This window comes from Lissotriton vulgaris, chromosome 3_1 (genome assembly GCF_964263255.1).
Source record: "Lissotriton vulgaris chromosome 3_1, aLisVul1.2, whole genome shotgun sequence".
NCBI lineage: Eukaryota > Metazoa > Chordata > Amphibia > Caudata > Salamandridae > Lissotriton > Lissotriton vulgaris.
The window spans coordinates 1,538,593,511-1,538,610,976 of NC_141689.1; the positions used below are offsets into that span (position 1 = coordinate 1,538,593,511).

Below are 17,466 nucleotides of genomic sequence, written 5' to 3' on the forward strand. Positions count from 1 at the left end.
TACGGATACGTTTCTCACGTTTTGTTATGCCCTGCAATCAGTGTAAGTGCCAGAGTCTCTCCAATCCTAGAAATCGATTATTAGCTTGAAAGTGCTAATAGTGCGGTCGATGGCTTGGCTCATTCAATGTTTTAGCTGTTAATCTGGGCAAATGAAAAGTTTGAGACCACTATCCAGGGCAACGCAAGGTCAAAATGAAAACTCAATCGAAGTGTTTTGTGTCATCTTGTCTCACTCGCCTCTAGCCCCGCCCACTAGCCACGCCCCTAGGTGAATTTAATGAGTACCTGCATTTATTTTTTCCCATTTAAAGCGCTGGGTATATGGGCCATGCTTGAAAACAACAAAGGCACCCCAGCGCCAATGGCATACAGAGGTGCCCTCTACAGCAGCGCGTGGGGGGAGGCACCGACAGAACAACCCAAGGAGGCAGAGAGGTGTGGTGCAGGGGCCAGGGCAGCTAACTTCGGAGCACAGGGCTCACGGTTCGATCCCCTGCTCAGGGCAGTAGCTCAGCTCAGCATGTGACTGGGCAATAGCTCACTTAATTTCCACGGTGGCACCCCAGAGCCTTGAGACCCATAAGGGTGAGTAGTTCGCGCTTTACAAATACGATTTACAAGGAGTTGTGAACCCAGACCAGTGCCAGCGACACGTGAGCCAGCTGCTATCACACAGCGAGGGCTCCCCAAACTGGCTCAGGAATCCTGTGAGATGCTCCAGTTTTCACGCATTTGTGGTAAATATTGGAACAATGGGGCAGCCAAGTAAGGGACGAAAAAAGAGAAGGAGAGTGGAATAAAGTCCGCCAAGGGAAGAATGTGGTAATGTTTTGTCTGTCACTACTGAGAAAGATGGTTCCAGCAGTATAATTACGAGCCACTCGCCTTTCATCAGCATTAGAAAACAAACAAAACACCGAGTTCGCAAGCAAAGGAAACAACTTGCGAACAGACAGAGGAGCACATAATGGGGAAAATGCGTGATCCAACCTGCAGGAACTAAAGGTTTGAGGTGGATGGAAAAATAAACTGGAATAAAGAGCAGTCGACACATTTTGTGAAAATCCTAGTAGCCTTCAGGCTCCGAAAAGGTGACTTTGGGAATGGCCTGCCCGTAGGAGTCTTGTCCAGGCCTGCAGCCCAGACTGACATCACTGCACGTCAGAGATTCCACAAGGATGAAGGCTGAGAGACTCTGAGGCGAAGGTAAATAAAGACATTTCTGAACACTGTCTCTGTGTGCCCAATAGATTTCAAAGACAGATAGGGATGTTCTGTAATAGGTAGATGACTGATGGGCCGGAATATTTGCAATGCCCGCACAACAGTTATTATAATCAGCAGATTGCTGAAGAGTTTCCTTTGTCTGAAAATGATACCAGATGGAGGGGCAGGCTGTGCCAGCGGAAGTAGGTGCTGCACAGTAATGTAGCTTACAACACTACCTGCTCATACTCCCTTCCCATCTACCTGCTTCCCTACCCGCTCCCGTTTCTCAGCTGTCCAGCCTTCCCTGACCCCTACTTAATGGCGGCCGCTGCGGGGACAGGCGAGCAAGACCACTGACTCATTGTCAGTGAAATTTCTCTCCCTCCCTCGCAGCTCCACCATTAAGTGAGGCCTTCCCTCGAGACCCTGCACTCTCGAGTGTTGGTGTTCTAGGCCCTCCTCCACCCGCAGGTTTCACCTGCGCCTCATTCCTGGTGATCCAGGGGACCTCTGTTGCCATTCTCTCGCTCCGCTTTTTCTCTCCTTTTTCACTCGTTTTTTTTCCCTCACTTCTATCTCCCCCCTTCATTCTCATTCTGGGTCTTTCTTCCATTTTCTGTCGTTTTCCCCTCATTTCAAGCTACCCCCTTCACTCTCCTTCTGTATCTATCCTCCGTTTTTCACTCGTTTTTTACCCTCATCTCAATCTCCCCCTTTCACTCTCCTTCTGTGTCCTCTGTGTCTTTCCTCCACTCTTTCTTGCACTTTTGCTGCCTTATTTGCACTTTTCTCTTTCTTTTTGCCTTTTTCCTTTTGCCTTTTTCAGCCAGTTTTCCCCGCTGCTGCTGCCCCTGCGGCCCCTTACCTCAGCACAAACAGCGCGATCGGTCCAATCCAGCTCCCCTCCCGCCTCCCAGCTGTCCATCCCTCCCCCACTCCTACTTAATGACAGCCGCTGTGTGGCCACGCCGCCGGCCCACCAAAGGCAAGCACGTCTGCGCCCGTCCGCGACCTGACTGCGACCCGACTGCGACCCGACTGCGACCCGACTGCGACCAGCGCCAGGAACCCTGGATCTCTGCACCGCCAACGCTACGACCCAGCGGCACTCCTCACTCTCAACCCAGGCCGCACCAGCAACTGCAAGCTAGCATCACCAGCCAACACACACGGACCCTTCAGCTGTCACCGCTGCTGGCACACCTGCAGCACCGCCAAGACCATGGGCCCAGCGCAACCCGTCCGCAAGAACACAACCGAACCGAAGACCCTGCAATGCATCCTCCTCAACGTCCGATCCCTCCACAAACACGCCACCGAAATCTGGGACTTCCTCAACAGCCCACCCTGGACGTAGCATTCTTTATCGAAACCTGGACCAACACCACATCAGGACCGGACATCACCATCACCATTCCCCAAAGATACAAGATCTCCAGGAAGGACTGCCCCACCCGTCATGGAGGAGGAATCGCCATCGTCCACAAATCCACCCTCCGCCTGAGCACACTCCCCGACAAGCCCACAGACTTGATGGAACACCTTCACAGATACTGACCAGCCCTACCTCCACCCTCCGAGGAACCCTCATCTGCCGACCCCCTGGACCCCGCTGACTTTTCGCCAACTCCATCACGGACATCATCTCCCCACATGCCATCGCTTCCACCAACTACACCCTACTGGGAGACCTCAACTTCCACCTCAACAACCAACTGGACCCCAGCACCACATCCCTCCTGGACAACCTCCACAGCATTGGACTCCGCCAGATCATGACCGGAACCATGCACTCAGCAGGACACACCCTTGACCCCCTCTTCACAAAAGGAAACTTCATCACCTTCAGCCACACCACCGAACTTTCATGGACTGACCATCGATGCGTCCATTTCACCTTCAGAACACCCACCTTCCACAGATACCCGCACATGCTCCAACGAAGAAACTGGACCAGAATCACCGACGACCAGCTAACCTCATCACTCAGCAACTCCACCCCAACCATAGCGGAAAACGATGACCCCAACACCGCAGTCCGAACCCTGCACAGATGGATCTCCGACAGTGCCAACACCATAGCCCCCCTCAAGAAAAACAACATCCACGCCAAGAAAGCTAGATGGTTCTCCACCGAAATTCAAGAGTCCCGACGGACTTGCCGCCGCCTCGAGAAGGCCTAGGGGAACACCAAATCCATAGATGCCCACAACAACTTCAGAGCCGCCACCAACGCCCACACCAACTCATTAGGAAAAAAACGAGGAAAAAAGCGATTGAAGACAGAATCTCCACTCATGCACACAACAGCAAAGAACTCTTCAACATCATCAAGGAGTTCGCCCAACCCACCAGCGAGTCCACCGACATCCCTCCCTCACAAGACCTCTGCGACAAACTCAGCACCTTTTTCCACCACAAAATCAGGAGCATCTACAACAACTTTGACGAAGACAACCAACACACTGAATCCTCACCAACCACCCCCGACACCAGCGATCGACAACTGAACAGCCCTCACCACCAAGACACACTGAAGACGATGAAGTCAATCCACTCCGGGACTCCCACGGACCCATACCCCCACCACATTTTCAACAGAGCCGCCAACACCATCGCACCCATGCTCTGCCACATCATCAACCGCTCCCTGGCAACCGCCTCGTTCCCTAATGACTGGAAACACGCTGAGATCGACCCCCTCCTGAAGAAACCCTCGGCGTACCCCACCGACCTCAAAAACTACAGACCCATCTCCCTGGTCCTGTTCCCAGTGAAAGTCATCGAGGAAGCCATTAACAGCCAACTCGCCACATTCATCGAAGAGCACAACATCCTCAACTCCTCCCAATCCTGTTTTTTTTAAAAAAAAATCCAGTATGGAAACCGCCCTCCTCGCCGCAACAGACGACATCTGTACCTTACTGGACAAAAGAGAAACAGCAGCCCTCATCTTCCTCAACTTCTCAGCGGCGTTCAACACAATCTCTCACCGTACCCTAATATGCAGACTCCATGATGCAGGGATTCAAGACAAGGCCCTTGACTGGATCCGCTCCTTCCTCTCCGGCAGAACGCAGCGGGTCAGACTCCCCCCTTCCCTCTGAGACCCTACACCTACCCCCTGTGGAGTCCCCCAGGGGTCCTCCCTCAGTCTTACGATCTTCAATGTCTACATGGCTCCGCTCGCCCCATCGTCAGAACCTACAGACTCAACATTGTGTCATACGCAGACGACCCCCAACTCATCCTCTCCCTATCCAACAAACCCAACATCGCCAGACACAACTTTCCGTGCCTAACAAAAATGAATGTGTGTCCTAATGTAACGTAACTGGTGCTATGTAAAGCGCTCTGATACCCGATTCGGTTCGGGTCTAGTTCGCGCTATATAAAACTCTGCAAAAAATAAATAAAAATGGAAGCAGTCGCCAAATGGATGAAAAACAGCTGCCTACAACTAAACACCAACAAAACAGAAGTACTCATCATGGGCCCAAACCCCGATGCCTGGAACGACAACTGGTGGCCCCCCGCTCTCGGAAGTCCACCCACCCCACGGACCACATACGGAACCTGGGAATCATCCTGGGCTCTTCGTCCTCCTTCTTCCACACCCTCCGCCTGCTACGGAAGACCTTCAAATGGATCCCCCTCCAACACAGAAAGACCGTCACTCTGCCCTGGTCACCAGCAGGCTCGACTTCGGCAACGCACTCTATGCTGGAATAACAAAAACCTCCCCCGCAAGCTACAAAACATCCAAAGCGCAGCTGCAAGAGTGGTCCTTAACCTGCCAAGACACTGCCACATCTCCCAGCACCTGCGCACACTCCACTGGCTCCCCATCGAAGCTAGAGTCACCTTCAAGATGCTAACCCACACTCACAAGGTCCTCCATGACACCGGACCAGCATACCTGAATAGCCGACTCAAATTCCACGCACCCTAAAGGACCATGTGATCAGCCCAGCTCTCCTACGCCGTGGTCCCCCGCACCAGAAAGACCAGATCGGGGGCAGCTCCTTCTCCTTCCGCGCGGCCAGAGCCTGGAACGACCTTCCGCTCTACCTCAGACAGACAACATAGCTCCCCATCTTCGCAAGAAACCTCAAAACCTGGCTCTTCGACAGACCCCTTCCTTGATGGACTGGAACCTGCTATCCCCCAGACCCCCCAGTGCCCTGAGACCCTTACGGGTGAGTAGTTGTGCTTAAAAAACACCTGATTGACCTGTTTCTTTCAACCTCTCTCTGACCTGTGGCACACGGAAGTACCACAAAAGCCTGGATCATGTGCTCAGAAGTCCACTAACGGAACCCAGTGCTTAAATGTTGCAGTTTTCGTGGCAGCAGTACACCCCGTGGAAGTCATAGATACTAAAACCCGCTGTGGCAGTGTGGCAAGATAAAGTAACCAGGGGTAGCTGGTACCCTTTGAAAGTGGTGAGGCGAGCAAGGTGGCCCACCGTTTCCCAAAAACTAAATTAGACAACCCCTCCCTCCAAAAACCCACAGTAAAACAACTCCTCCCTCCAAAAGCCAAAATAAAAACACCCCCCAAACCACCCAAATTAAACATAAACGAATCACATGCATTACACATTTAATATATAAAAAATAAAAGTAAATTGTACTTACTCACTGGCTACGACATATCTCCTGCAGTCTGTTGCAGGAAGAGTGACTCAACCAATCAAGATGTTGCTCTCATGCTGCTAACCAGCATGAGAGGAGAACCAGGATTGGATGGAGCGGGTTGCACCAACGCACTTTTAGGCCCTGGAGGCCTATGCTTTCTTTCCACCCAGCTATCTAAGACAGCTGAGTGGAGAGCTGCAAAGCGCACATGTCACTTTGGCCGGCGTAAGACAACCAGCCAAACTAAAATGCGTACTTTGCAATGTGTGGCCAGTTCTCCATGCTACCAATCAGCAACAAAGGACACGCCCCCATTTCTTCTGGCTCGGGGGCAAGCTGGTGGATGTGGTGAACACTTAGCACAGCTCGCAGTGGAGGGAGGGGATATTGCTCCTCCGCACCCACGAAGGAACCGCAGCTGGAAGCAACAGGCGGGGATCAGAGAAGGGTAATCGGTAGAGGGGAGGAAAGCATGAGAGTACTGCAGAGGGCATTACAGCAGAAGTTTTTGATGCGAAGGTCACAATTAGAAAGCTTCTCCCAAATTCTATGGCTTATTGGCTGGAAATCAGTGTAGAAGCCCGTGGCTCTGAATGATCCCGCCTACTACTAGACAGCCTAATGTCTAGTGCAGAACGTACAGGCTCACGTTCACCGAAGGAGAGCGAGAGCGAAACGTGCCTGCAAGTCATGAATCAAGAGAGAAGATTAGCCAAGCTCAGCGAGATGCTCCACAAGGGAGATTGATTGAGTGCAGAGAAGACTAGAGAAAGAAGGAACAAGAGAAGACTCGTGGAAGGGTGGGTGATCAAATCAACAACAAGCCAAAGAATAGAGCAAATCTAAAAGCACAAAGGAAGAAGATTACTGCCACAGCCTCGTGCCCTGTACCGGCTGCACAAATTGATTCACATACTTTTCGTAACAGTGTCATGTGAAGGTATCTTTGAAACCATATCTCCCTACAAAGCCACATACGGATGCAAGCTGGGGGCCATTTGAAAACCGTGAAACAAGCCCTGGACCATCTTCACATGAAAGAGAAAGGCATGGGTAAGAGCCCAGTCTGTCCCCTGCAGCTGAACTGTTTAGAATCAATGATGAACAAAGGTTTGAGAAGGAGGCCTAGAAAGATGTTAGCAAGGCGGTTGGCTGAAAAAACACAGATGCATACACAAACACTCGGAAAACTCATCTGGTAATCTCAGAAGGTCTTTGTCAAACCTCCTGAGCAAATCATCGCCATGCACCAGAGGAACTACTTGCAGTACAAACAGTATGTCCATCCTACAAGTGAGCAGAGTATCCTGGCATTCAAGTCATCTGTCCCATATCTGAATATGCCCAAGTAGGATACAGCAGGGGCTGAACAAACACCACTATCTTGTGACATTAGAGTCAGTGTGAGACCAAGGGAACAAAAAGTGCAGTCTGTATTGGTGAGGATGCAGGGTTGAACGATTTAACAGGATTTGCAGTGTCTCAAAGTACTAGCATCCTACATTGGTGAGGGGAAGTGTCTTTGAAAGCAGAGACATGGTGTCTGTAAGACCAGTAACAGATGAAGTCCTCAGAGGCAGACTGTTCCTTTTCCCTAGCATTGGTGTTGGTCTCACCGAGTCCAGAAGTCCGGATGGCACTCAATATTACAGAAGAGAATGCATGTGCACACCTACCAAAGGCGAACAAACTTTACAACGCAGTTGTTACGCCGCGGTATGTTTACATCGCTTCCATTACAACGCAAGTCATTACAATGACTTGTGCTGGACGGCGCTATACACTAAGGAATAGTATGATTTACTATTCTAACACCTTCCCTACTGTTACGTAGGCTGGAGGTGAAATAGTAAATCATACTATTCCTAAGTCCAGCGCCCTCCAGCGCAAGTCTTTGTAACGGCTTACGTTGTAATAAACCCGCAATGTAACTTACCGAGGTCACATATTCCTACAAAATGACTGGGGCAATTTTTTTTTAAAATGTCGTTATCGGTCTGAGATGGATTGGAAACTAAAAAGAATAAAACACTTTGGAGGGACGCAGAAACAAAATTGAGGATGCGAGCAGATGGGGCACCATAATGGGGGATGTGGGCAGGTGGGTGGAAGCATCACAGGGAATGGAATAAACACGGGATCGGCAGAGAAGCACACAGTAAGATAAATCAACTTGGCTGGTGCACAGAAACACACAGTGAGACAGAGCAACACAGAGAAGGGGGTCACAGAAATACACAGTGATACAAAGCAACACAAGAGCGTGCGGGGGGAGCACACAGCGACAAAAAATGAAAGGGGCACACACTGTGAGACAAAACCACTCGGAGACAGGGTGGCAAAGAAGCACATGAGTGAGACAGCTGGAAAACACACTCACTCTTGTAGAGAGCTTAGCTAAAAAAAAGAAAGTAGCATAAAAAAACGAGCAGCGTAATGCTCCAGGGGACGGACAAGCTCATGATGTAAAAGTAAAGTCCACACTAGGCATCAATACAAAGCAAGCAAATTACAGTGACGAGGCTAACCAATGTTAAACAATGGGCGGGCTCTAAACCCTCTGTGAGCTAACAAAATGTCTTGCAACAGACAGCGCATTCAATGTCTTAGGTGAGACCTAAAAACAAAAGAAAGCAATATTCCAAAATAATGGGGGAATCCAAACCAACAGAAAAGGCAAATAGAAAGGAAAATCAATTACTCTAAAAAAGCAAGCAGCCACAGCAATCCATGAGTTGGTTACACAATGAACCGACAATACAGAAGAATTAAGAGAATGTTTGGAGGGCTAATATCGGGAAGTGTTCCAAAATGGCTTCCACCACAGGTGTTTTTAGCTGTTCCTAATCGAAAGATGGCACTATGAATCCATTTCGAGAGGGTCCCAATTTTTTATGCTTGTGCAGCTTCTTATGCATGTCCCCACTGAATTCTGTCAAGTCAAAAGTAGCTTTATTCGGTTTCGATTTCAGAAATCCATAAAAGCACATAGTAAAATACAGATGAAACATTTCATCTCTTTCATTAATTTCAAATAATTTAATCGAATACAAATATTACAGACCATTTAAAAACAAAGGAAACAAAAATACCGAAGTTCCACTATATCCAAGATCAAGTTAAAAAATAATTAGTTCATTGACAGTCTGAATCTCAGCATACTTTTTAAAAACACTGAAACGCTATACAGGGTAAGCTCATCCTCCAACATTTGTAATCTGAATAGCGCTGGTCTGCACTGTCTTAAACCCCAGTTTTTAAATAAGATGAGTATATACCTTCTCCTGATTGTGGAATAGAATTTACAGAAAAGAATACAATGGAACATTGATTGTTGGGACACATCATCACAGGGACAGAGGGGCAAAGATTGTGACCAAGTGTTGACCTTGGGGAAGGTCACAAGTCTAAAGAAACTGCCCCCCCTGAAACGAGTTAGCAGCTTCCGAGTGAAACTACTCGAAGTAAGTATTAAGTATTTTTGTAGGCCAGGACCATCTAGCATCAGTTGGTTTTGCATTACCGATGGCTTCTTACCCTCCAGCTGCCACCTGGTGTCATCCAGGTATGTAAGGCAAATGTTCTTTAATTTCTTCCGGGAGACAGCTGCCATACTAGACGGATGATCAAAATATTCCTGAAAACCTATGGCTATTAAAAAACATCTCACATACCTAAGCCACTCTATTTTCATACTCCCATGATGGTTCATACAATCCCTGATAATTTCCCTATTCAGCCCAGTCTCTTGAGAAACCCAAATCCTGTGCCACAACAGGATTGGGCTCAACTTAATGAGGTCTGACACATACACTATGCCCAGCTCCTTGTGATAAACATATGTGGAGGTTGACTTTGGCACTGCCAATAAATAACAGAGAAATTCGTTTTCACAAGCCTGAATCTTACTGGTGTCCGTAATACCCTATATCCCTGCACCATAAATTGCGCTGGACACGCACTTAGCCTTATAAATATCTATCAGAATTTTCACTGGTCTTCCCCCAAGCTCAATAGCAAAATTTTGCACAGCTCCGATGGCACGGGAAAATGCTAACTTCCTTGCATTTGCAGCTGTGGCACATGTCCCTTTATTATCAAATTTTATTCCTAGGTAAGAAAAGGTTTTGGTTGAATCAATCTTTGCACCATCCAAATAAATATTACACTGTACTTTACTGTTTTTAGAGCATGACATGCTGAAAGTTTTGGTGGTGTTAATTTTTAGACCCCGCGCATTCAAAAATTCAGAGAAGGAATTAAGTGATCTCTGGAGTCCCACTTGCGTACGCGCCATGATAACGGCATCATCCGCATATAACACGATTGGAGCTGACCTGCCTTTTATTTGTGGATAATCCTGCCTGTTATCTATCAGATGGGATGCTACACTGTTAATATATAAATTAAATAAAAACAGAGCCAGTATGCATCCTTGTCGGACTCCTTTTTCAATTGGAAAATTTGAGGTACACTCTCCCTTTATGCCATGAATTCTGTCAAAAATCAAGCTGGCTGCCACCAGCAGGACCGCAGACTCTGAAGTTAATTCATTAGCTGGTGGTTATGAGGCAGTGTTCTTGGTGTGTCATGGCATGAAGGTATCCAGCACATCTTGTGGTAGAAAGCTGCCCCTGCTACACCCATGTTCATTACCGTCAAGTACAGTAGTTTCCAGAGTTCACAAGCGGTCTTCATCTCAACTGTGGTCTCGGGACCAAAAGTGTGACCATTTAAAGCTCTTTGTGTAAAGTTGCTGTACACCAGGGAGACCCGGGCAATTCAAATAAAAAGGAAAAGTGGGCTGCGTTGGGGTTGATTCTTTAATTAATAAGTTTATTCAACTGTATTACTACACAGGTGTTTCACCACATGAGCATGTGTTATGCTATAGGATGGACATCTGTCCTTCAGAAAAGCAATTCACAAGTCACATAATTCATAGTAATAACGCATCACAGGCGATTCACAAAGGTCCCCTTGTGAGTAGTTTAGAAACATATTTACCCTTACACTTTTTAATAACTTTACTACTGTTGGCTAGTTACAAAATCGAAGGGTAAAGTTAATCAAAAGTGTAGACTTACATGACTGCACCACTGAAAAAGGGGGGGGGGTGGAAGCACATTTACGAGTGTAACTTACTACTGACAAAAAGAAGCAGCAGTAACTACAACACCACATATGGCCAACCACTGATCAGCCTCCCACAAATATATAATGGAGGTATGGATTTAAAATAAAATCCCATAGATAATAATGTAAAATATAAAATTTTAACAAACATGTTTGAATGTAAAAATTAATTTAACATTAAAGTTTTTATTAAACCATAATAAATTACTTTTAATTAATTCTATACATCAGTTTTAACATTTATGAAGCAATTGAAAGTAATTATATACTAATCCTTTTATACATGTCATTACAACAGCTGAGGCCGCTGATCTGATAAAAAGGCGAAAGGGCAAACAAATAATCGTTGATAGTGCACACTGCAAGTCCATGCTGGGCCAGAGATAAAAATAAATAGCAACACATTCAACAGTTTGTTTTTTAATTGGTCTGTATTGCAAGATCCACAGCAAACCACAAATTTGTCCCTGCGCCCTTTGTAATTAGTTTTTGTCGAGGGACTGGCAGCAAGGATCCACAACTTCAGAAGGAAGGTCAAATTCAGTCAACTTTTGCAGCTCAATCTCCATTCGTTGAGGTATACATTGTGCAGGCCCGGGTGCAGAACCCTGCCCTGCTGCTGCAACAGAAGATACTCCCGAAGAGGTAACTTGATCAGAAGACAGTTGCTCATGCCCAGATGTTCCAGAGCCCAATCCAAAGCCACTAAAATGACTTGGGCATGGTTGTCCCTGACCTCCTTAAGAATTCTAGGCAAGAGAGACCGAGGCAAAAAGGATTAAAGGAGCCCCAGACTCCACTCTAGTTGTAATGCATCCCAGAGAGAGAGCCTTCTTGAAAACTTCACTACACAAAAGTTTTGATGCTGCATTTCTCTACAATGGCGAAAAGGTCGATCTAGCCAGTGGATTCCCAATTGCTCGAAGATGGCCTGTGCCACATTGGTATGTAATAGCCATTTGTGATCTGCCGGGTGCTGCCAGCTGAGTTAATCAGTCCTGGATTTCATGGACCCTGCTTGGTGGTTCTTGACCAGGGTAATGCCCTTATGCTCCAGCCAGCGCAAGCAACAAAGAGCCTCCTTGCACAAGTCCAAGAAAACCACTCGTCCTTCTTGTTGCAGTACCACATGTTGGCCGTAGTGTTGTTCACAAGAACAGGAATCAGCCTCCCCTTGATGGACTGTAGGAAGGCATTTGCTATCAGGCGAATGGCCCACAACTCCAGTAGGTTGATGTGGAATCATGTCTCCGCAGAGGGCCAGAAACCTTTAATCTCCAGCTCTCCCAAGTTGCCACACCAGCCCAGCAGTGATGCATCGGTTACCAGCGTCAGCTCTGGGTGGAGCAGGGAGTTTGGTCTGTAGCCGGTCCGAATGATTTCAAGCATCCATCACTGCAGATCTTTTGCGGTCTCCTACCAAACCTTGATGGAATCTGACTGGTTCCCCGTGTGCTGGGCACAATGAGACTTCAGGTTCCACTGCAGAGCACGCATGTCACCTGGCATAGTCGACAAGTAGGATGCAGGAGGTCAAAAGGCCCAGAACCACAGTGCCACTCTCACTGTGACCCAGGACCGAGGCTGAAACATCAGGGTCAAAGTCCGAATGTCCTGGATCATTGTGGCGGAGGGAAGGCCCATAATCACACTATATCAGAATGGCTTCTATGAAGGGGAGCCTCTGCGGAGGAGTCAGATGTGACTTCAGCACATGGAAAGTGAATCTCAACAATGTCAGAAGGTGGTCCATGACTGACTGCAGTGCGCAAACTTTCAACAGCAATTAAGCTAGGGGAAAGTGGAATCCCCCCCCTTCAAAGGTGTGCTGCAACCAACAGCATCAATTTCGTGACCACCCAAGGGGTGCTGGATGAGGCAGAAGGGGAGCACATCAAATTGAAAATGCTCCAGCCTACTCTGAACAGAAAGTAGAGCCTGTGGGACTGTAGGACAAATACATGAAAAGAGGTGTCTTGCTGATCCAAAGCCACCATCCAGTCGCCTGAATCCAGGGCACACAGAATGTGGGCCAACGCTAGCATATTGAATTTGTCTTTCTGCAAGAAGGTGTTAAGAGGGCGGAAATCTGAGATGTGACAAAAGCACTCATTCTTCCGCATTAGGATATAATGAGAGTAACAGCCAGTCATTATTTATAAGGCTAGAAACCTTTCTAAGGCTCCTTTGGCCAAAATAGCCTGCACCTCTTGAAAAAAGATGAGCAGATGCTCCGCTGAAAGACACTCTAATGTGGACGAAAGATATGGCGGGTCAGAAAAAAATGGTAAGGTATAGCCCAAGTAAACAATCTGAAGGACCGTTTTGTCAGATGTTACATTTTGCCACCTGTGGAGGAAATGTCTGATACTGTCTCCAATAGGGTGGTAGTGTGAAACTAAGGACAAACTAAAGGGGTTTAATGGCTGTTGCCAAAGGGGCGGGGACTGGAAGTTTGATGCTCCAGGTGGCCTGAACGTTGTCTGCTGCATCCCCGTCCCTGAATTGACTAGGGTGTTTGGTACAGGAGTGGTAGGCCTTGGCATTACCAGTACACCAAACCTCTGGATTAGTCCTTAAAGGGACAAAATTGCTGAAGAAACTGTTTAACAGGATTAGAAAGGCTTAAGAAATGTGTCATGACCCAGCTCTCTTTAAAGCGTTCCAGCCCCAAATCAGCCTTCTTGCCAAACAAGTGAGACCCATCGAAAGGTATGTCCAGAGTTATGCATGCACATTTCCATCCAGTGGCATAACACAGTCCCAGCAGCCCACGCGGTGCGAGGGTTGAGGGGGGCCAAACTGCAGGGGACCCCCCTCAAGTTTTGTTATGCCACTGTCTCCATCATCCTTCGATCTAATCCACATATGGCCGTGCAGTACCATGCTAGTTCCAACTGCTCTGCACAAGCAGTCAGTAGATTACCATATGAAACATATTAACATATTTGGCTGCATTCTACCATCCTAGATGGTTTGTAGGGAAAGAATTGGGACTTATCCTGCTCGTGGAAGCTTGAACTTTCAGACTCTCTCATGTAGGGTGTTCCATTAAGAAATCAGGGCCGTGTGGTGCTTCTCTGTGGCATGTCGATACCTGTCTCAACCGATGGGCAAGAACAGGGCTTAACCCAGATGCCCATTAATGTATCAGTCAGGGCCTCATTGAATGGCAGTAGAGGTTCGGAGGAAGCATGTCCAGCATGCACAAGTTCCGCTTGCTTGCCTTAACTTCTATAGAAGGAATTGTAAGTGTAATACCTCAGCTGCATAACTTATCACCATAGCCACGGAAGGCTCCTCCTCTGTTGATGGCAGGAACCAGTCCAGTATTCATGGAAGTGTCCAACTCACTGGCCTGCTGTAAATCTACATAAAAGTTATCATCCACATAAAAGACGTTGTCATGGTGTGGAGGTAACTCATCCCCATCATCTCTGAAGACTGGGTGGCCTTGGTCAGAGCCAGTATCAAAAGGTTGGCAGAGTGTTGGCGGGAGGCTCTGCAGCAGAAGTATTGTTGTGTCTGAATCAGACTGGAGGAGGACCAGTTACGTCGGTGCAGATTCAGGATGCAAACTCAGTCAGACTGAGGTTAATTAGACTAGGGGTAAGACACCATTATTGGTATGGAGTCCCCCGGCACCAGAGGCATTGGAACCAGTATCCATATTGAAGGGACCGGCATGAATTTTTGAGCTAGAGTAGGAGTCAGCACTGAAGCTGGTGCCGAACCCGACACTGCATAAGGAGGCACAGACAGTAATGAGGACAAATCCGCCAGTGGTAGCTCGAATGGAGATCTCGAAAAATCCTTAGGGCCCAAGGCATACCAAGAGAGATGAAAGGGTGAAGAAGACATTCAACGTAGCCTCTTTAGAGGCCTATATCTGTTGCGATATTGAAGATGGCCCAGGGTGCCTTGGGATCAGATAGGAAATCAGCATTTTCAGAGAGTGGCAGGATTGTAACACATCTTGGTTAGACTTCTTGTTCTTCCACTTTCATTTTCCAGAAGACCTGGGCTTGACAAGGACCTTATGGTGGAATGGCCTTAAGAGCAGGTCCGTGCCCTCGACTTCAAGAGGGATTAGAACTTGTGCGATTTCTTACTGTGTTCGCCAATGAAAGCTTTGCTTCATATTCCCAGATTGCCTTCTGATTCATGAGGTCACACTCTTCACACGCATCAGAGTCATGCCCCAAACACCAGATATATACCTTGTTGGGTTCTGTCACAGACATTTGCTTGAGGCAGTCCCAACGAGGCTTAAACCCTGTCGTTTTGGGAGGGAACATGTTCCCTTGCACTCTTGATTTTTGAGAAAATTGTGAAGAAAAAAATCATCAACTGATGAGAAAGAGTGGAAGCGAGCTCCGGATCAGGGTAGAAAGGAGGTAAGGGTGTTGTTTATATGAAACTCCATCATTATATACATCTTTGCACTATGTTTATACTATTATATGTATGTATTGCTTTATCTTTAAGCTATTCAATGACCTATGATAGTACTGTAATTTTGATAGAAAATGCTACTTACCAGTATCCATCTGGTCTTGGCATGTAGGGCTGCTGACATTCATATCTTAGCATAGATCGCCGCCTAGTGTTGGGTCCGGATGTTTGCACCTTGTTGTCTTGGAAGAGTCTTCGAAGTATCACGAGATAGGTGACTCCTCCCCTGGACTACAGTGAGCATGGGAATCTTGTCCATCTTCAGATTGTTTTCCGCCATTGTGGCAAAGATGGAGTATAGGAAAGTAAGAGATGACCATGTAAATGTATGTAAAAAGGATAACCCTGCAGCTGTGACAGGCACTGGGGAGGAGGGTGGGCGATATGAATGTCAGCAGCCCTACATGCCAAGAAGAGATGCATACTGGTAAGTAGCATTTTCCGTTCGAGGCATGTGGGCTGCTGAATTCATATCTTTAGACAAACAATGGTGGTTGGGCCCAATGGGAGGGAGGGTAGGCAGGGCCACACTATTATGAATACAAAAAGATTTGCCTATGCCTCCAAGTGTACGAATTAAACACTAAATGATTACGGATAAACAATACTTTTATTTGTTTACCCAGACAATACTTTTTGTCGTTGAGTCAATACTTAGTTGAACAATTCTTCATTGTACAAAAAACAGACATTGAATCACCATCAACTTCATTTCTAGCCATATGTGATTCAGAAAACGATTTGTACATATATACAGTGCAAGGGTTTAAGTGCAAGACATTTCAAGAAAAAACATTTCAGTCATACAAATACAGTATGTGCATGGACGTAATGCAAACAAAAATGGAGTGAAGAAATCAAATCAACAATTCACAATAAACAATCACAAATGTAAGGAGGAGAATTTTTTCAAAGATCAACTCCCTACTCATGAATTGAATTCGTTTTTTTAAATTGTCTAGTATTCAGAAAGAAAAGCCCTTTTTAAACATAACTGACATAAACCACTAATGTCAAGTCAAATGCCGACGCGTTTCGAATCCTGTTGCTTTGTTTACAGGATTCTCATCAGGGCGGTGTGATTCTAGTCCATGGGAACTTTTAGTTAATAGCCCCAAGTGGCTTCTGTTTGGAAATATCGTCTATAGCAGGCGGGTCTGGGCTTTAGTCTTCACAACCCTAAGGCTGGTGTGCCGGTAGCGGAAATTAATTTTTAATGCTGGCGCATTATTTTCTCTTTTGAATGTATCAATTCAGAGTGTGCCGGTTGGAAGCAGGTCGTACCAGCGGAGCCTTCCGCATTGATTTATGAACGGACCCCGTGCTGTTCCCAATACCGGCGAGGATTTTCCCGCCCGTGTTGATACATTCAAAAGAGAAAATAATGCGCCAGCATTGAAAATTAATTTCCGCTACCGGCACACCAGCCTTAGGGTTGTGAAGACTAAAGCCCAGACCCGCCTGCTATAGACGATATTTCCAAACAGAAGCCACTTGGGGCTATTAACTAAAAGTTCCCATGGACTAGAATCACACCGCCCTGATGAGAATCCTGTAAACAAAGCAACAGGATTCGAAACGCGTCGGCATTTGACTTGACATTAGTGGTTTATGTCAGTTATGTTTAAAAAGGGCTTTTCTTTCTGAATACCAGACAATTTAAAAAAACGAATTCAATTCATGAGTAGGGAGTTGATCTTTGAAAAAATTCTCCTTACATTTGTGATTGTTTATTGTGAATTGTTGATTTGATTTCTTCACTCCGTTTTTGTTTGCATTACGTCCATGCACATACTGTATTTGTATGACTGAAATGTTTTTTCTTGAAATGTTCTGTACTTAAACCCTTGCACTGTATATATGTACAAATCGTTTTCTGAATCACATATGGCTAGAAATGAAGTTGATGGTGATTCAATGTCTGTTTTTTGTACAATGAAGAATTGTTCAACTAAGTATTGACTCAACGACAAAAAGTATTGTCTGGGTAAACAAATAAAAGTATTGTTTATCCGTAATCATTT

The 17,466-nt window shown here is 46.6% G+C and overlaps 1 protein-coding gene across 1 annotated transcript in view; it reads right to left on the reverse strand.

Annotated features, from left to right (window-relative positions):
- The window catches only part of GSTCD (glutathione S-transferase C-terminal domain containing), a 991,325-nt gene that overhangs the window by 500,929 nt on the left and 472,930 nt on the right, over positions 1 to 17,466 (reverse strand). The gene's annotated exons all lie outside the window — the stretch shown is intronic.